Genomic DNA, 21,717 nt, shown 5'->3' with positions numbered 1-21,717 from the left:
ACCTTAACATTCTTCTGCCACTTGGTAGAAATGCAGGTCCATGATGGGTTAGTGGGGAGAAGAGTGCCTTTTTAAAAAATTCAATCCTCTGAATGTTAACTATGGCCAGAAATGATAATGAAAGGAGAGAATTCCTTCATATTTCAAGAGACTTTACTCAGTACAATTAGATTATTTAGCATAATTGAATTATAAATGTCTTCTCTTTCCTTTCTATACATAACACATATACATTATTAAATGTATTAGAAGTTTATTTAACCTAAACTAGTTTAAAATATTTAACAAATGGAAATAATAGCCAATTGAAGACCTTTATTCATAAAAATTCTGATTTTTTAATTGCAAAAAAAAACAATAAATAACAATGTTAACGTATAGACAAGATAGAAACACAGATCTTTGAGCTACTTTTAATTTCTATAAACTTTCTAATGCCACTGCTGTCATAAAGAGCTTAGTAAATATTGACTGAGGATGAGGATGATGATCTAGCAGTACTTTTAAGACTGGGTGGCACTGGCAGTACAGACAGATATCCGGGACTTAACATTGTCATTTTGCCATGGGGCCCTTCCATCTGGGCCGCTTCCAAAAGGACAAATGTTTACCTGCAGTTAGGCATTTAAATGTGTAAATATTCCCGTCTCAATTATATATTAAGTAGCCGAGGTTTTCACTCTTTAAATCATGAAGTAGTTGTTCTCTGAAGTTTAAATTAGTTTTCCAAAAGTTTGCAAAAGTCAAAATATGCATAATTAAATGTTCTTTCCATAATTCCAAGCAAAAATTTGTTTTATAAACTTAGGTCAACATAAAAATATTTTGTTCCTCTTACTATTCCAAACTCAAGATATTTATGAAACTTCTGAGTTATATTGGGGTTTCATTTACTATTCTATTTAGTTGTTAAGTTTTAAATGTCGTTCAGTATATCTGGTTCCCTTTGGGCTTATAAGGGGTTTATGACTATCAATATTCTACTAAAATAGTTCCAACTATTTCTCCAAATAACTGGTTCTGATTAGATCAGAAATAAACAATATTTAGTTACTATACGAAACAGTCAAGAAATTCAAAAGCCTAAAAATTTTTGTTAGTTTAGTTTTATCAACATTATTGATATGATAAATATTTTAATTCACTTTAATGCATGAAAAGTTTAGTTGTCCTATCAAGCTTAGTTAGCTATTCTAAACTGTAAAAAAAAGAAAGAAAGAAAATTTTCTAAAACATTAATTATATGAAAAAAATGTGAGAATTGAAATTTTTTTCTAGAAAGTTTGACACACTGTTGGCTCGTTATTAAGCTGCATATGTTTTCTGTTTCTGTTTGGTTTGGTTTCTGTTTGTTTTGTTGTACTTGATTCAGAATTGAGATAATCATTTATCTACTTACTTTACTCTAACCTGAAAACTAAGGTGATACCAGAGTTAAGCATTAGTCTTTTGTGTCCTGACTTGATTTTTAAGTTATTTCTTTTTGGTTTATAATTAGTAATATGATTAAAAGGACATAAAATTAAACAAATTATAATTTGCATAAGGAAAACTTCATTTATTTCTAAATCTGATCTTTGTTTACCTTTTCATTTGTGAAATTTTTATTTTGCATTCATTGTTTTGGTATGATACAGTGTTTTAATTTAGAGCTAACAGTACAGTAAGACAGAAGTATAGATTCCAACTTCCTAGCTGAGGTCAACTTTGACAGATTATTAACCTCTCTCAGCCTCAATTTTCTGATCTGTAAAATTGGAATTGTAATAATACCTGCCTCATATTATTTTTGAGAAAAAAAATTAAATGAAATAATGCATGTCAAATGCTTTGTACAATGCTTAGGTACAGACTTAGGTGTTTAAGAAATGTGAACCATTGTTATAATCCCCATGCTGAGTTTATATTGAGTTGTCATTCACTTTTTTTTTTGAGATTCTGTAATATAGTTCAAATTTTTTTAGTATTTTTGGCTCAAAATACAATATGCTGACTGCAGTATGGAATCATTTGATTTTTCATTGGGAACAAGTTTTCACTGGAATTAGAGGGTTTATATTTTTCTTCTTGTAAGACTCTGAAAAAATATTTAGTCAAAATGATGTACTTGGAACTTCCATTTGGCCCTTTTTGATTAACGTTTCATTTTCAGGAGTTGTTTATTCCAGGAACATTTTAATGTTCAGAAATCTGAGTATTAGAACATTAATAATTTTTCATTTTTCTTCTACCTTTTTAAAAACATATTTTTATAGAGTACAAATTCAAAATATACCATTTCTCACAATGTTTTCTATTAAAAAATCTACCTCAGAAAATAATGATGTAATTTTAAAGCTATGTTTCTAATTCTATCTTGTATCTTGGATTTTAGTGTATACCTTATCTTCTTTAATCCCTTCAACATCTTTGTGAGATATTATTCCTTTTAACAGATGAGGAAACTGAAACACACAGCTATGAACTTACTTGCCCTAGGTCACATCAGGGCCAGTAACAGAAATATAAATATTACCTAAACCATCTGATACTTGGACCTTTTACTCTATATCTACTAGTCAGCTTCCCTCAACCCCACCTCTCTCAGAATTACTTCTGTGGCAAAACTGGTACTTCAGCATTACTTCCTGATTTAGATATGCTTGATGTATTTATCACAGAAAACACACCTCTGAGTCCAAGTTAAAGGCATGTTAAAATGATAAAAGAATCTGACCTGCTTTGGAGTTTAACAGTCTTTGTCTATGTTCAACCAAACTATACAAATTACAACCACAATGTCTGGATTTATAAATAGACTACCTCTGAATTATTTTAGAACCTTTAAGCTTTAGCATTATTATATCATATGTCAGACTACAAAAGGTAAGTACTATGCCTGAAAATAATTTTATCCACACAATTATTTCTTTTTATTTGTATGTTGTGGCACTGATATTGTTCATCAGTACTCTAGTACAATCACTAATATAACATTAACCATATTTAGAAGTAATCATTAACCAAATAGCCATTTTCAGTTATGTATGAATTTAGTAAAAGTGTACTATTTACTATAGATTATGTAGTCTCCTATGGAAAAAAGAATAACAGGATAAGGTTTAGTTGTTACCCTAGAATAAATTATAATTAAGTAGAAAGAAAAAAATATACTCAAAATGAGCATGTAAATAAAATAATTTGACCATGGAAAGTCACCAAGGTGGAAAAATGATTATAGACTGAAATAGACAAAGCTTCATGGAATGATTGAGAATTGAGGTATGAACAAATAGGTTCTGATCAAAAGAGAGGAGATGGAAGCAGGGCATTCTAGTTTAGAAGAACAGTAGTAATTGTAAGAAATTGTAATGAGCATTTTGTGTTGCATTATAGAATTGAGAGAAAGTTATAGGAATTTCAATGCTAACATGCATTTAATTTTGATTCTGTATTCCCTACGGATACAGAGCCTTGGAAATCTGGAACATTTTCTTAAAAACATCAAAAATAAAATTTATACTCAAAAAATATATATTCTGTATTAACATAAAAATCTAAAATATTTTAAAAACTTAAATGAATTTTTAAATTTTGAATATATATAAAAGCCAATTAAATGAGCTGTACATGTCCCTATCATATAATTCACCATGTTAACAGCATAAAAGAGGAAAAACAGTTAATCATCTCAATGGATAAAGAAAAAGCATGTGATGAAGTTCAAAACCCATTCAGTTGCCCAATCTTACTGATAAATAACATCTAGGGGAAAACTTACAGCTAACATTTAATGATAAAGACTCAATGCTTTCTATGTAAGATCAAGAACAAGGCCAGGATGTCCACTCACCACTTCAATTCAGCTTCCTATAGGAAGTCACGATCACTGGAAATTGAAAATAAAGATGCCTATATTTGCAAACGAAATGATTGTGTACATAAAAAATCCCAAGGAATCTTCTACTTGAATAAGTGAATTCAGGTCAATATACAAAAATCAATTGTATTTTTATCTATGAGCAATGAACAATTGGAAGATTAAATTTAAATTTTTAGTTTCTTTTGTGATCAATCCCAAAATCAGGAAAATTTAAGGATGAATTTAACACTGTCCCTTGAAAACTATAAAAAGTTGCTGAAAGTAATTATGGAAGACCTAAGTAAATGGAGAAATGCACAGTGTTCATAAATGGTAAGGCTTTTCTAAGTCTTAAATATTGCAAGGATATTTATTCTCTTCAAATTCATCTGTAGATTTAACATTATCCTAATAGATATTATGTCACTGTTATAGATACTGACAAGCTAATTCTAAAATTTATATGGAAATGCAGTTCATTTAGAATCACCAAAGGAATTTTATAAAAGAAACTATTGCAGGAATTATACTGCCTGATTTCAAGATATGGTCTGTAAAGTCACTGATATCAAGACACTCATACTGGTGAAAGAATAAAAGTACCGCATGTATCATTTGAATAAAATAGAGTCCCACAAATAGATGGTCTTTTTATTTTCAACAATGAAGACAAGTCAATTCATGGGGAAAAGGACAGTCTACTCAACAAATAGTGATAGAACAACTAGATAACTATATATAAAAAATGAACATTGACCCTAGTCACACATTATTCACAAAAATTACTTTAACAGAGACTTCGTCTCATTTGAATGTTTATTCCAGCACCTAATATACTGTCTAGGTGCTAAATAATTATTTGTATAATGAATAAATGATTAGGCAATAGTTCTCCTGGGTTTCTGATTCTGATCTCAAGGGAGAGATGCTTATCTTTTAGAAGGCTGTACGAACTTTATGTTTTAGCTTCAATAAGATATAACCTAATTAGACAGATTCTAGTTCCCTCATTTCACTGTGTCAATCTGGATAGCTTTCCAATCATAGCTTCCAGAGACACTCACCTGACACTGAAATACTTAATAGCTTTACAGATATTTATTCGTGTCATTGCATTTGTATATATTAGAAGCTGCAAGAATAAGAACATGTTAAATAGAGTAACAAGAGGCAGAAGAATATGTGCCTGTGGATAATTCAATACTATTTGTTGATGCTGCTGATTTGCATTTTACTCCCACTGGCAGCTAGAGTCAACATGACATATTCATTTATCCTACTATTTAATTCCAGTGAGTTCTTTTTTTAATGATATAAATATAATGCATCTTTATTTTGTTCACATAAGTTAATGGACATTGGTACTTGTCTTTTCAATTTATTGGTAGATAGACAATGATTAATGTTGATAGATGAACTAAAAAGATATGATTTGACCATTGATATAGAAGAGCAAGATTGGAAGCAAAGGTCTGGACTCCTGATGGCTGGTTTTATAAAACAGTCCTTAAAGAAGTAGGCTGTAGGGAGCATTTGCGATCTTGCTCCCTAACATATGTCTTCAGTTTGGCTCAAATAAACTTTTATTTAAAAAAAGAAGGAGAAGGAGGGGGAGAAGGTGGGGGAGAAGATGAAAGCTGTATTATAGACTACTTCCCACATCACATGGCTGCAAAGTGGATATGCTCTTAAATTAAGAACAAAACAAAAAAGACTGACCAACAGAAAACAAAATGCCTCTCTCTTCAAAACTGTTTTCATATTACTTCAATCACTACACCAGAAAGAAAACCTCAGTTAGATTCTTTTTCTTTTGCAAGCCAATTATTTATTTACTTATTTATTTTATTTTATTTTTTTTGAAGAAGCCCAACAACCTCAATTTTATTATTGTTTTACTTTTTTTTTTTTTTATGCCTATAGCACCTGGTATTCCTAGATGGTCTCCCATCCAATTACTAACCAGGCCCAACCCTGCTTAGCTTCAAAGATCAGACAAGATTGGACTTGTTCAGGGTGGCATGGCCGTAGCCAGTTAGATTCCGATAGTCCTTTATAACTCTTCAATACTTGCTAATTTTATTCAATACTCGCAAATTATATTTAAATCTCTACTATAACAATAGCAGCAATAGCCAGTGTGGACTAATGTAGGACTGGAGAAGTGTCATTGCAGAAGGCAGTACATATTCTGAAACAAGAATGTGAATCAAGGTGTCCTATATATGCTGCTTAGTTTAAAACTGGTCTTTCTAGGTACTAGTATTGTAGTAATTTATTTATAAAATGCCCACACTGTCACTGCAGGTAATTATATCTGTTTTAATTGGTGTTATTATAAATGAGTTCTGATATATAGGAATATTCTTTTCATTTGACTAAACCATATTGACTTTTTTCCTTACATGCTTGTTTTGCCAATAAATACTTGTTAATAACAATTAGCAAAATCATAAGCAGCTTTCAAAGCCTCAATAGTTCATTTTATTCCTTACGTAATAAATAGTCTTAAAATCTTTACAAGGAAATTGCCTTTTAAAATCAGGAAGAGAGAGCAAGGGTAGAAAAACTTCCTAAAGGAATCTTGGAGAACTAAAAGTCTTCCTTTACAATGCTAATTATACTGAAAGAACAACAGTATCTCAAATTTCAAAATCAGTACTTTTTCATGTATATGAATATCACTCATAGTTTTTGCATAAATCAAAGTGAATTTGTTAGTGAATAATACTGTTTAAGTTCCATCAGAGACCTGTTCCTTTATGTTTTCAAGTTTAAGTTCTTTAGGTATTTATCTTTACATAACTCTTCAGAATTTTTTAACTCGTGTATGACGCCGCAGACATTCCCAAAGAATATTGGTTCATTTCTGCTGGTTTACGCCAACAAAGAAGGGGATGGCAGCAAAATCACATTCTTCCTTCTGTCACCTGAGGAATATTTTTCACATTCCATACATCAGTACTTGATCAGACAGGTTGCTGAAATTTTAGCCATGTCAAAGTCATTTCTAAGAATCAATAGCTCTATTCCATTTTCCTTTAATCTCCCCGTTAATGGGTTCTGTGATTGATATTATTAATATTTAAAATGGAAAAAATTTTTGGCAATGAAATTCCAAACGCTTGTCAGAATACTCAAATAAGGCATACATACACTTAGATTATACAGTAAATAATTATATGTATCATGTAAACACTGACAAAATGTAGATCTCTGGAAAATGTTGAAATAACAAATACGTAGATATGTAAGGAACTGTCCTAAAAAGTATTCAACAAGTTGAATAAAGGTAGAGAATTTGAATTTTATTTTCTCTTCTTTTCTCCACCTGTCTTCCGTGGAATTAGCAATGAAATTCTTCACTGCTTTATGTACAGGTTGATGTTAAGATTACAAATTTTTCTATTTGTAATAGGAATGTAGGAAGCGACATTATTGACTATGCTGGCCATGTGGTATTCAAGATTTATTGTTCCTTTCCTTTGGATTGAGTTGGTCAGCTTCTGTGCCAAAGAAGAATGTTCTTTGGATCAAGACAAAAGGAATTTTTTCTCCATCAAGTACTTGAAATCATACCATATTTTGTGTTTCTTTCTTATTTGAGCCATGACTTTCTTGTACAGTTGTCTCATCTTGTCTGAAATTTCTAATTACCTTTCTTTTTCTTGGATCTTGTGCTTTATTATTTCAGCTTTTCCCATCTTGTCACTCTCACTTTCTGTTTTATGTAGTTCCCTTTTTCTCCAGCACTGTGCATCCTCCTGCTGTAACCTGGACCTGTTGATTGCTCTCTAGGCTGCTGCACAGCTGTCATCCCAGGATTTCTCTTCACCGCTCTACTGGATTGGTTTCACTGTTTCTAGGATTCCACATCTTCTTTCTTGCTTTATTCCCTGTTCAAGTAACAAAGGATAGATGGTAGAGAAGTTTTCCAAATATAGAATTCAATTTCGAAAACTTCATTTCTTCAAAACTTTTAAGATATTACTCTTTGTTTTTTTCTGCTTCCATTAACTGATTCCAGAATGATTCAAATCAGTCTTTCTTTGTAGACTTTTCTCATGAAAGATATTTTAAAAAAATTTTTCACCTTGATGTTCTTAAATCTCATGGGGAGATGTCTGAGAGTGGATCTTCTTTCATTTATTGTGTTCAGTACCTATAGATGATTTCTTGTCTTTCATCTCTGAAAAATGCTCCTTAGGATTATTTGATAGTTTCGCCCCCTCCTTTTTTTTCTTTCTTTCTGATGTCTCTTTCTGGCTTCCTAATTGCCAGATGTTGTACCTGCTGGACTGATTCTTTCATCTTTTTCTTTATATTTTTTAAATCTTTAACATGATTTTAGAAGTGTTTCCTCAACTTTATTTCAAGTTTTGTCTTTTTTTTTTTTTTTTTGGTTAATGGATTTGAAACATATTTGTATAAATATAAAATGCAGTCTACTTCCTCATTGTTGCTTTTAAGTACCTTTTCATTTCCAAGAATAAAAATAAGTTGTCTGTAGAAAACAAAATTTCCACCACAGCTATTAGTTAAGAGGAGCTTTTCTGGGAAATACTTTCCCATTAGCAAGTTGTTCACACATTTATTTTTTTAAACTGTGGCAAAATGTATATAACAAAACTCCCCATTTTGTCCATTTTTTTTTAAGTGTAGGAAATAAATTGACATACAATTGATTTCAAAAATCAAAGCATAACTTAAAGCAAAGGATTATTTTTAAGGGAGAAGCTGTAGAAAATAAATGTTCTGCTGAGCTGTATTTGTCAAAGCATATCAAACATTATTATGAACCTTAAAGTTCCTTTGTCTATTCTCTTTGCCTAGCACTTGACCAGTAAGGACTTGAGATGAAAAGAAAGAGATATGGCTACTCAACAGTCTCTCTTTTCAGTGCGGTTAGAATAAGAAAATATGAAATCTGGAATGTAGCCAAGTGTCAATTATTACTATCTTTAAGTGATTTTTAAATATAGATTTGCATTTATTAAAATTTAATGCAAGAGAAAACCATGAATTACAGAATTAGTCTTATGAATATGAACAGCAAATGAAAACATGATTAAAGGTGGCCATGTCAAGCATTCCTCACTTGAAGTATTTTGCCAGCGTCTGAGTAATGCTTTGATTCAGTTTGAACCTTTTGTATGTAACAATTTTTAGAGCAAGTTACTACAGTTCTTTCTGGATAATACAGGTCATGAGAAGTTCATTTGTAGGTGGGGCAGCCGTACTACTTTAGGGGACTGTCTTAATAGATCCATTTCATTAATTGTCATGAATTTTTTATTAACAAAACCAGTACATCAGGTTTAGCCAGCTAAAAACTGTTCTCATAGTTGTTATCTTTATTGTCAGAAATAATATTGTAAAAATAGGGAATTACTGCACATGCTTTAACTCTTGATTAAACAGAGGAATGGCACTATCCATGAACAATAACTTAGGGGCATATTATCGAGTTGACATAAAGTGTTTCAGTTGTGCAACTCCCATTAACTTTGAAGCCCTGTGCTTTAACTTCAATGTCTTCCAGTTAGGAGTACTGCCATAGCTGTCGGTTAGGTACTCTGAGTTAATGTGATTAATGTCAAGGAGCAGGATGTTCATTCTTTCTTCCTTAAGCTTTATTCCTTAGGTATTTTTGGTTAAATGGCCTTCTGAGGAATTGCCTTTCAGAAACCAGGCATTGGTATTAATAAGCAGCAGTAATGATTGAAAAATGAATGATGTTAGCATGTGCATTTTATTTACCCATAGAAGGTGACTTTTAAGAAATTTCAAAAGCTTTCTTAGACATATGATAGACAATTATAATATTATTCATATACTTTGTATTTTCTGTATTGAGCTCATAAACACTTTTTATTTCCCACCTTTTGTGAGATAACATGAATTATTATCTTCATAAAAATGGCTTAAAAGTGAAACAAAGAGAGGCTTAGTGGATTTCTTAGGATCCCATAACTAATCTTTGGTATACTACATATAGAATTTAGAATGTGTACTTATACTCATTGTACTTGATTAAACATTGGTCTTATAAATTTTAAGGTTAAAAGAATCCCGAGAAAGTCACATTTTAGAAAACGAAAAACGACATAATTTTTGGAAGAGGCAAATCATGATTGGAATCCTGGCTCAATCATTTACTTGCTTGGGTAAATTACTTAGCCTCTTTAGCCTCCATTTTCTTGTTTTATATGGAAGTGATAACTACCTATATACATAATGTGTATAATGCATATAAAGTGCCCAAATGAGTGTGTAAAACTTTGAATGCACTTAGCAAAACAATATACATTATCGTTGTTATTATCTTCAGGTTTACAATCAGACCTAAAGAAGTTAAACAGGATAAGTCAAGGTAACATGGCTTGTTAGTGGTAGAAATCGAATGAGAACCAAAGTGTCCTAACAAAATCCATTGTTCTTTGCATATTCATTGATGTCTCTTAATTATTGAAATTGTCTAGGTTATTTAATCAGAATTGTTCATGGATGAAAACTTACATTACTCAATAATATCAGTTTATTTTCCTGTCCCCAAAATTGAAGATTTGAATATCTGTCATTTAAGCCAGAATCCCAGATTTTTTTTTCATGTATGTGTGATTTATTTTATTTTATTTTATTTTTAAGTATAATTTCCATTTTATTTTCTTCCAAAGAATAGATCTTCAGAGTTAGCTCCTTACATGGGCTTTGATGGAGGTCATGGGGCAGCACCCGCAGGTCTAAATCGGGATGGGTGTGTTCCATCCTTCTGGGCTTCATGTGAGCAATTCCTGACTACCTTGCTGTGAACAGCACAATTCGCATGATAATGTAGTTTTACATACATCTTGGGAAGTACATAGGCACCAAAGACACTCACTTTGGAAATGTCCCTCACAGCTACGGCCTCTCCGTTTCGAATGACAAACTCTTAATGGTCTTGTCCTTGAACATGCATCGGGCGCAGTTGGTGCAGCAAATACACTACACATGGCCATGACCTTTTATGGCACGACCATTGTTCCTTCTTTTTTTTTTTATTTATTTTTTTTGGTCATCTTGGAAGCAAGGAGCCAAAGGAGGTTATATGTGATTTAAAGGATCCTGTTTTTTTTTTAAAGAGATAGTATTAAATTCAGTTATAATCAAGAGAAGTTTTCAACAGCCACTTATTAGAATCTGCAAAGTAGGTCTAGTTAGCCATGACCTAGAATAAATAAAATAAGACATTTCCACACTAGGTCATACAGTAGCCCCAGTATAAATATCTGCCGATCCGTGGAACCTTGTATTCTTTCTACCAGCTCTGTTTATGACTCTATGTGCTCTCTGACCTGAACTATGCTCATAGCCCCAGTTCTCTTACTTCTGCAGGATTATAGGCTTCAGAGTCTACCCAAGTTTAGCCTTCTCTGGGGCTAGTTTTCTTTGCCAACTTTGATACAGATCTTCCAGCCCTCACTTCCTATGTTGTCTAGGTAATCCACCACAGAAGGTATAGTGATAGTGTTAGCTAATACTTATATAGAGCTTTACTTTTGGCAGAGTTCTTTTTATAATCATAAGCTAAGTTGATCCTCGTAACAACTGTGTGAAGTGAGCTGTATTATCTGTCTTACAATTGAGAAAGTTAAAATTCAGTTAAGTAATTTGCCCAAAGTCAGACAGATTGTAAATGGAAAAACCCAGGTCCTTTGACCATAAACTCTATGCATTTTTCACTTCTCAATCACTGTTCGTGACCTTGTTGCTGACAAGTGATAACAAAAGGATCCTAAGATTAATATATGCATTACATATAATACATATAATATATATAATATATAATGCTATGTTATGCTATGAAAGCTATGTACAAGAAGCATCTATATATAAATACGTGTGAGAAAGTAATGCCAGTGTTAACTAGGGAACAAGTCACATTTCTCTTATTTCTGTCAATACTGAGCACGTAGGAGGTAGTGATAAATATGTTTGATTATTTCATTTAGAATATCAAAAAGATTGTTTCTTCTAGGGGAAAAAATGTTACTATTTTATGATAACTGTCTCTTAGCAATATCTTGCCATATCATTTAGCTGTTAGTTTGTTAGATTGGTTGGTTTGTTTTGATAATATATTTGCTTCAAAGAGGTCTAGTAGTTGTGTTTGTCACTCCCAAAAATAAACCTCTTATAGTCAGTGATTACCAGAGTATAGATAGAGATATTGAAGTATTATAAAAATCTAGTGTTTATGATTTCATCCTTTTTGTAGTATCAAAATATTTCAGTTCATCCTAATATTTTTCTCATAAGAATATCTAATCTTTTGAAAAATAAGCATAGAGATATGAAAATTCACTTTACAGGCTACCTTCAAGGAATGGTTTTTACAATTGAATAGTTCTCAAAAATTGTAGCTAATATTTTTGGTATTTCATAATATTCAGATATATTTATGCATAAAAAGGACATATTTCAGCAATATATACTTTGTTGACAGAAAATTTATTTCAAAGACACATCTAATATAAAAAGAGAGCTCATCATGAAAATACAAAATTTGAAATAAAGCATTTAGTTATAAAATCCAAATGTTCTTATAAACAACAATGAAATTTCAGAAAAAGAAATGAAAAAAAAAAATTCCTTTAGCAATTGCAACAAAAAGAGTAAAATACATAGGAATAAACCTAACAAAGGATGTAAAGGGCTTATATACTGAAAACTACAAGACACGATTAAAAGAAATTGAAGAAGACACAAAGGAATGGAAAGATCTTCCGTGTTCATGGAATAGAAGAATCGACATAGTTAAAATTACCTTATTATTACTCAAAGCAATATATAGATTTAACGCAATCTCTATCAAAACCCCAATTGCATTTTTTTAAAAAATACAACAAAAAATTATCAGATTTGTATGGAATCACAAAACAACCCAAATAGCCAAAACAATCTTGAGAGAAAAAAAAAGGCCAGAGGTATCACTCTGCCTGACTTCAAATTATACTACAAAGCAATAATAATCAAAACACTGTAGTATTGGCAGAAAAACAGACACACAGACCAATGTAAAAGATTTGAAAGCCCAGAAATAAACCCACACATATATAGGCAGATAATTTTTGCCGAAGGAGCCAAAAACATACAACGAAGAAAAGAAAACCTCCAATAAATAGTGCCGGGAAAACTGGAAATCCACCTGCAAAAGAATGAAACTAGACTGTTGTCTATCACCATACACCAAAATTAACTCAAAATGGATCAAGGATCTGAACATAAGACCTGAAATAATAAATTCCATAGACGAAAACATAGGTACTAAGCTCATGGACCTTGGATTTAGAGAGGATTTTATGAATTCGACCTCATAGGCAAGAGACATAAAAGCAAAAATAAATGAATGGGACTCTATCAAACTAAAAAGCTGCACAGCAAAAGAAATCAACAAGGCAAAGAGGCAAGTATCGACTTCTCCCAAGAAGACATACAAATGGCCAACAAACATATGAAAAAATGTTCAACTTCACTAGCTCTTAGGGAAACAAAAATCAAAACTACAATGAGATACCATCTCACACCTGTTAAAATGGTTATCATCAACAGGACAAGTAATAATAAGCTTGGAGAGGTTGTGAGGGAAAAAGAACCCTCATATACTGCTGGTGGGAATGCAAATTGGTACATTCACTATGGAAAACAGTATGGAGATTCCTCAAAAAAACTAAGAATTGTACCAACAATCCCTCTTCTGGACATTTACCCAAAAAACCTGAAAACATTTATCTGCAAAGATATATGCACCCCAACGTTCATAACTTCGTTATTCATGGTGACCAGGACATGGAAGCAACCGACATGTCCTAAGATAGATGATTGGATAAAGAAGTGGTGATACATATATGCAGTGGAATATTACTCAGCCATAAGAAAAGATGAAATACTGCCATTTGTGATAACATAGATGGATCTCGAGATGATCGTGCTAAGCAAAATAAGTCAGACAAAAGGTTGAAAACCATATCAGTTCACTCATATTTTTCTTGTTCATTTGAGCAACTCCCACTATTTTTTAAAGACGCAACTTAGACATCACATGTTCCAAGAAGCCTCCCTATCCCTATCCCACAGTCTGTGTTAGTACCACTATTGTGTACCTTTTGCATGTCTGTTGAAATTTTCCAAACCAGTTTCTGAAGAAACAGATGATTTAGAACTAAATCGCCTAGGTCATCACACCACGTATTATTTAGTTTCAGAAGTTAGCTGGCTCGTAAGTGTAGTTGATGCGATTTGTCATAGTTAACATTATAAAATGCAGTTGTGGATTGGAGCCAGAAAAAAAAAATTTTAATTTCCAGTTGAGGTACTTATCTGTTTCAGCGGCAGGATACCAACGTACATTTTTTCCATTTACGTGAGTAATTGGTGACCTGTGGAACATGAGATAACTAGCACCATATTTTTAATTTATTCCAATGATGTTTTTGTGGCCATTTTATGTACTTGCTGCCTTGCCCCTATTTCTGATCTGATATGGGTCTCTGGCAAAAATTTGAGAAATAGGGAAATATCATTATTTCACATACCTCTTCAGAGATCAAAATGAATATAGACATGTCTTCAAGAGACAAAAACAAATACTAATTTTAAAAAAAACAAACATGCATATTCTCTGCCACCTTTCCAAACTTTGATGTATTGAGGTTGGTAATATACAAAATGAATCTCCTTTTAAAGTTGGAGCATGGTACCTTGCTCTCTCAAAGTATACAAAACCATATTATTAATTAACCCTTGGGATTTTAGAAAAAATTCAGAAACTTTGCCTTCATAGTAATTGGACCATTAGTAAAATCTTAAAAATTAAATTCATATGTCACTGATAGGATATTTCTCTTCTATACACCAGTTGCATCAGACAAAAAAATATATATAAACATTCCTTTCAGATCACCACAAAGTAAAATAAACAGATCATCCCACTATTGCAAAATCTATTGTTTTTACCTCAGATCAGGCACATTTGTAATATTTTTCCATTCCGAAAACTTAGCTTTAACCTTTTTACTCTCACACTTTTTTTTTCAATTGTAATTCTTTTATCGTGGGATGCATCTTGAATCATTAATACAGTGCAATGCTTTGAGTCGCCAGCTCTTATTTGATACTTAGGAAATGACTTTCTATAGTTATGCTATTTAAATTTATTCCTCATAAGTCAAGTCAGTATTTAGTATTAAATTTAGGATTACATTTTCAGATAGATATATGCCAGAATTTTTAAAAAGGTGTTAACTTCCTTTAAAATCTATAAACATGAAATAAGTGTAAATAACTCAACCTCATTTTTAGATCCCAGGCAATTATCAAGTATTCTCATAAAACTGTAGTCTGAAGAGATGTCTTTTTTTATTTAAAAATCAAAGCTGATGTCATTTTGTGCCTAGGCAGAAGTTAAAATAAGTAAAACAAGGGAACCTAAAACTCAATAGATAATTAAAAAGGTAAAGATGAAAAACCCAACCTTTACTGTGTTGAATAAAAAGCAACTCTATAGCAACAGAAACTTTATAACATTTCCTTATGACAGCAGCTGTACAACGGGTTTTAAACAAGTCTGGTATAGGGTTTAGTAAAGTGAAAGGGCTAGGTTGTTTTATACTTAGAGTTGGCATTTCACCAAGGAGAGAAGTTTGTTGGCGGTTTGTTTTTCCCTCTTATGTTTAAATGACTTAGAACAGATTAAAATGAGGCTTTTTTAACATTAATTCTTATTTGGTCTTTTTCTGAACAAGTTACTCAATAAAATGAAATTCAAATGCTTTTATACCTACATACTATATTGCTGAGCAATTATTTATGGAAGGGAAGGCCAGATAAAGTTGCTTTTAAGAGTCCTTTAACATATCAGTTTGATAACTAGCAAAACACCTTTACTGCCATTAAATATTTACCAAGACTTGGCTTGGGGTAGGGGGGCAGTTTAGTGCGACAGATTTGACTCTGTGCAATGCCATTGATCAGCTATCAGAAGGACATAGTTAATAAGTAACTGGAGGTATTACAGAGCACTCTACATTCTTGTCAAATCTTTTCTCTGAAGATGACCTAAAAAAAGCCAGTTACAACCAGCATTCACCCCCGGCAATGATTACACAAGCACAACAGTGAAAAAAAGAAAGGCCAGGCAAATCAGTGGAGCAGTACTTAGGCAATCTTTCCTAGTGACTGTTGTCATTGCTGGTGGACTTTAGAACTGAACATGTTTACATTTAATTAGAAAGGACACACAGTTTACAGCACAGTAGCTATCAATATCGGATCGGAATTGATTTCCGCTTTCTCCCCAGTGATTGCTTCCTTCAAGCTAATTAAAAAAGGCATATAACCAAAATGACTCACATAAATTTTAAAGCAAAGTAAACAATATTCCCTGGAGACCAAAACAAAAGTAAATGACATTCATGCTGATTATTAGCTACATTTTTTTAAAAGAATTCTGATGCCTATAAATGTGATATAAGGCATGTTTTAGTGTTATCAGACTGCTGATAAACCAAATATTCCCTTTTGAAGAACTCTGAATGAATGCTTTCCTGAGCAGTTAACTCTCAAAGAAACAATAACCTTACTTTTATCTTTATAATCCCTAAAACATGTAGATAAAGCAGTCTGATAGAAGCTTGGGCAGATTTTAGTCAAGTCTTTAATTTTCACATATTATACAGAGAAACTGCTACATATTATACAGAGAAACTGCTAAAAATATATAACAAGATAAATAAATTGATTTCCTTTTAAATAAGGTGTACAGAGCACATGTGAAATTTTCTAAAATAACATAATTTCTATAATTTCCATAGCCAGAATCATCAACAAAATTATGATGAAAGATAACTTCTAACTATTCACTATAAAGAGACCTGCTTTAAATGTCACAAACTAACATTTGTTGGTGATTACTCCAAAATATGGTAAAATGATTTTAAAATCAGAGAAATAAGGAAAATAGGAGAGACGTAGAGGTTACCTCCAGGAGAATTGTGTCACAGCCCTCCTTCTTCCTTATCTGTGGATCTGCCATGCAGTACCACATCTAGAATAGATGGCCATCAAGATATAAGGAAGTACAGAATGAATCAGCTTGGAAGCAGGCCTTAAGACACATTAATTAATTAATTCACAGATATTTATTAAGCAGTTCTTTCAAGTACTTAAGATAAAGTGATGAACAAAACCTCTATAAGATCAGACATTTTTATCTGTTTTGGTTACTGTTGTCCCCGCTCCCCGCCCACCACAAGCATTTACAGTGAGTGTACTTGGCACTATATATATAGTTGCTCGATAAATATTTATTAAATTAATGACCCCTTTTAAGGATTTTTTCACTACAAGCAAATGATCACTCAGCCACCAGGGGGGCCTCCAGTAACACTTGTTTTTAGCATTCCAGGAAAACTACTAAAATTCACAATAATGCTATAGTAAAGAGTATCCATTTAAGTCCCCTTCCAGAGTAGAAGAACTCATGAAAATTATTTTTGCTTGTTTTTATTTCTTTCATCTTTTAAAACCTTAGGCTTTTTATTACCCTAATGTTCACAAAGCAATCAGCTTGTAAGCCACATTAGTTAACTACAACCCAGTACTAAATATCTATAGCTTATATTCTCCAGGACTCATACCAATCACAGAGATTCTAGTCAAGACGCACACACAAAAATAAATTAAGAACCACATGAAGCAGGCCTAAGGAAATAATAATAATAATTCCAAAAATATTTATTAAATACTTTTCTAGGCACTAGATATCAAATGGGGGGCGGGGGAGAAAAAACAATTACCTGACATCTATCCAGTTGAAAGGTCAGAATACTTTGGGAACATATGAGAAGATCACCTAATCTGGACAACAGGTCAGATTTCTTGCAGAAACAAGCTGAGATCTGAAGGATGAGTAGAAGCAAGTTAAGTAAAAAAGGATAGGGTCAGTGTGCCAGGGGATGTTCATCCTGGCTGGATATAGAGGTAAATAGGTGAATAATGAGAAATGAGCAGGAAAGAGAGGCATGAAGAGCTTTATAAATGCTGTCTAAGGAATTTGGACTCTATCCTAGGAGCAGTAAGGAGTCATTGAAGAATTTTAATCCAGGTAGTGATACATTCATATCTGTGCTTTTTAAAACACACTCAAGGCAAGGAACAAGTGAAAATACTATTGTAGTAATCCACTTAAGAAAATAATAGCAGGCACTCTAAATTAAGATAATGATAATGGGGCTGGAAAGAAACAAAAGATGCAAGGGAGATTTAAGTTTAAATCAAAAGGATGCATTAGATTGTGTGGTGATAAATAGATGTCAAGGATAATGCATAGGTTTGGGGCTCGAACACTGACAGTGGTGCCCAGTGAGAGAAGAGAAAGAGCTCATTTGGAGAGGGGAATAAAATGAGATCATGAGTTCATTTTTAGACATATTGAGTTGTAGATATTTGCAGGATGGTCAAATGATTATGTATATCTGGTGCTCAGGATTTAAAACTAAGCTAAAGATAAATACTTCAGAGGTAAGAGTCATTAGCTATATAGATGATTAAGTGAAGCCATCGGAGTGGGTTGAAATCAAGGGAGTGTGGGTAGATTGAGAGAAGACACCTATAATAAAGGAATGGATAGAGGAAAAGACACCCCCAAAGGAGATTGAGAAGCATCAAGAAATACTTTTGACAAAGCAGAAAGCCAGAAGTGTATTTTCTGGGAAGCAGGAAAAGAAAGCATTTCCAGCAAGAACTGGATTCAGATAGGTCAGATAAGATCAAGATTGAAGTGTTTTTAATATTTAGCAACCAGATCATTAGAGCAGTATCTGGACAGAGCAGATTGCAGAGTCATAAATTGAAGTTGAAAGATGATATGACAGCAAGCACACCTGGATTCTAAAGAAGGTGATCCCAAACTAGGTCTAGGAGAAATCCCATCTTTAAGACCAGACTGGAATATCTGTAGAACTTAGTGAGTTCAGAATCACTGGTAGAAAACAAAACATCTTTATAAATAGTATATCGAGCCGATGTAACTAAAAGATGAGTTCTAGAACTTTATTATATTTCCTAGATTTGAGCCATGTTTTCTTGAAATTCCAGAGCTGTTCCACTCAGAAGGAGCAGAGTTGAGTCTACCAGTTAGAGGCTGTTTGTCCTATCAGGTAATGGAGATACACAGAACATTCCCTAGCCAGAGCAGTTGTTTTTTTTTTTTTTAAGGCAAATCTTGTTACCTTCTCTCTAAAATCCCTCAGTAGCTTCTCATTTGCCTTAGGACAAAGACCAAATCCTTTCTCTTGTTCCCAAAAGACTTTATGTGATCTAGACCCAACCACTTTTTCACTAGTCTCTGAACACTAACACTACTAGCTTAACTAGGCTCCAAATAGCAACCCAGCCATCTTTCTCTTATTGTAAGGCCTTCACACATGCTCTTCCCTGTGATTGAAATTCTTCCTCCACCCTTCTTCTAATTTTATCTACTCATCTTTAAATCTCAAATCTAATGTTGCTTCCCTTCTTTTACAGCATTTGTAGTAATTTGAAGTCTGTATTTAGTCACCTCTCTATCTCTAGCTCTAGCAAAGTGCCCAGCACACAAGTAGTTTTTCATTTATATGAGGTAAGGAAGCATTCCTGAGATGTCACAATGCAGCCACTCAAATCCAAGTAAAACAAAGTACATGCTTCCAATATGCATGTACTGACTGAACCCTATACTCAACAATTCAATTAACCAGCTAGCAATTCAGCAACAGCTGTGTATCAGGCACTATGTATTTGTAATGATTTCATAAAATGAGTTTATTTATAACTCTTGTCCGAGATCTGTGTTTATCCTAAGCTGCACATAATGTGAAAAAAAAAAAAAAAAACCTATATATTTAGTAGGACTTGATTTGCTCTTCCTAAGGGAGTTAATTAGTATCATTAATTGAAAATATTTACCCTGTGTAGGAACAGTTGGTTATTTGCTGTTTTACATTTTTAGTATAATCATTTATTTATGCAGGTGGTATGGGGCATAATTTTCAATAGTTGAGCAAATTGCTCAGCTATTTGCTAAGAAACCAGCTACTGAGAGTGTGTGCTAAGCTCCTCAAAAATCTTTTTGCCTAGAACTGACCTTTATGCAGGTGAAACTCCTCCTTAGTTACTGTTTTTAGATAGGGTACTCCATCTCAGCAGAATTGGATGACAAATCATGATATTTGGCATTTAGCTAAGCCTCAGCACTGTGAGATCACTTACATCTAGAAGTAATTTAATCCAACCTTTAATGTTGTACTGGGATTTCCTCTACACCATTTCTAACAGATTGTTCTTTAGTGGCAACATAAATATAATAATACCTGATCATAGGTAGGACTTATGACCCTACCTGATATACCCTCCTGTGGAGGTGTTTCAATTTATCACTTATAAACTGTAACACACATAACTGAATTCAATTATGATTAGCTCTGATTTGGACACTTTATACCATTGTTAGCCATGTGTGCCCTTTTTTCTTTGTTATCTCATGTCACTTTTCACTCCTGCTGCATATAGTTAGCTTATATTCACTCCTACTCTGCATGCTGAGGAGGCAGATAATTAGTAGACTTTATTAGAACAGTTTAGATTTATAGTATAGATAGTACAGAGTTTTTCTATACCTCCTCCTCCCACACACACAGTTTCCCTTATTATTAACATCTTTTATTGGTATGGCACATTTGCTACTATTAATGAAACCATTATGATACGTTGTTAAAACTTAAAGCCCATAGTTTACATTATGGTTCACTCTTTGTGTTGTACAGTTCTTTCTACATATCCGCCATTACAGTATCATACAGAGTAGTCTTATAGCACTTAAAAATATATATAGGCTTCACCTTTTTACCCCCTCCCCCTTCTCTTGAACCCTTGGAAACTACTGATCTTTTTACTGTCTCCATATAGTTGGAATCATACGGTATGCAGCCTTCCAGATGGGCTTCTTTCAGACTTGCTTCTATCACTTAGTAATATGGATTTAAGGTTCCTCCATGTATTTTCATGGCTTCATTGCTCATTTTTTTAATCACTAAATAGTATGCCATTACATGGATGTACTACAGCTTGTTTTTGCATCCACCTATTCAAAGACATCTTGGTTACTTCCAGTTTGGGGAAATTATAAATAAGGCTGCTATAAATATTCGTGTACATCTCATTGTGTGGACATAGGTTTTCATCACTATTAGGTAAATACTTAGGAGCACAATCATTGGATCATATGATAACATTTATGTTTAGCTTTGTAAGAAACTGCCAAACTGTCTTTCGAGTGATTGTACCATTTTGCATTCCCAGCAACAATAAATGAGAGTTTCTGTTGTTCCACATCCTCACCAAAATTTGGTATTGTTACTTTTTTGGATTTAGCCATTCCAATGGGTGTGTAGTGATATCTCATTGTTTTAATTTGCAATTCACTAGTGATTTATGATGTTGAGCATCTTTTCATATGTTTATTTGCCATCTTTATTTCTTCTTTGGTTAAAGATCTGTTTAGATTTATTTGTCCCTTTTTTAATTGAGTGGTTTGTTAATGTTGAGTTTTAAGATTTCTTTGTGTATGTTGCATACTAATCCTTTATGAAATATGTGTTTTGCAATGATTTTCTCTTAGTCTGTGAATTGTCTTTAAATCCTCTTAACAGTGAAAAAGTAAGTTTTTCATTTTAGAAGGTCTAACATCAATTTTTTTTCCATGAATCTCACTTTGGGTGTTGTTATCTAAAAATTCATTACAAACCCAAGGTTACCTCAGTTTTTTTTCTATATTATCTTCTAAAGGTTATATAGTT

At 32.7% G+C, this 21,717-nt stretch overlaps 1 protein-coding gene and 2 pseudogenes across 11 annotated transcripts in view; 1 reads left to right on the top strand and 2 right to left on the bottom strand.

Moving 5' to 3' along the window:
- Positions 1 to 21,717, top strand: part of MIPOL1 (mirror-image polydactyly 1) — a 260,822-nt gene that overhangs the window by 165,134 nt on the left and 73,971 nt on the right. The gene's annotated exons all lie outside the window — the stretch shown is intronic.
- On the bottom strand, positions 5,756 to 5,874 carry LOC112481140 (annotated as a pseudogene).
- On the bottom strand, positions 10,542 to 10,879 carry LOC102888170 (annotated as a pseudogene).

The sequence above is a fragment of the Pteropus alecto genome, unplaced genomic scaffold, assembly GCF_000325575.1.
Source record: "Pteropus alecto unplaced genomic scaffold, ASM32557v1 scaffold104, whole genome shotgun sequence".
In the NCBI taxonomy this organism is placed as follows: Eukaryota; Metazoa; Chordata; class Mammalia; order Chiroptera; family Pteropodidae; genus Pteropus; species Pteropus alecto.
The sequence above is the reverse complement of the archived record's forward strand: the minus strand, read 5'-3'. Positions and strand labels throughout refer to the sequence as shown.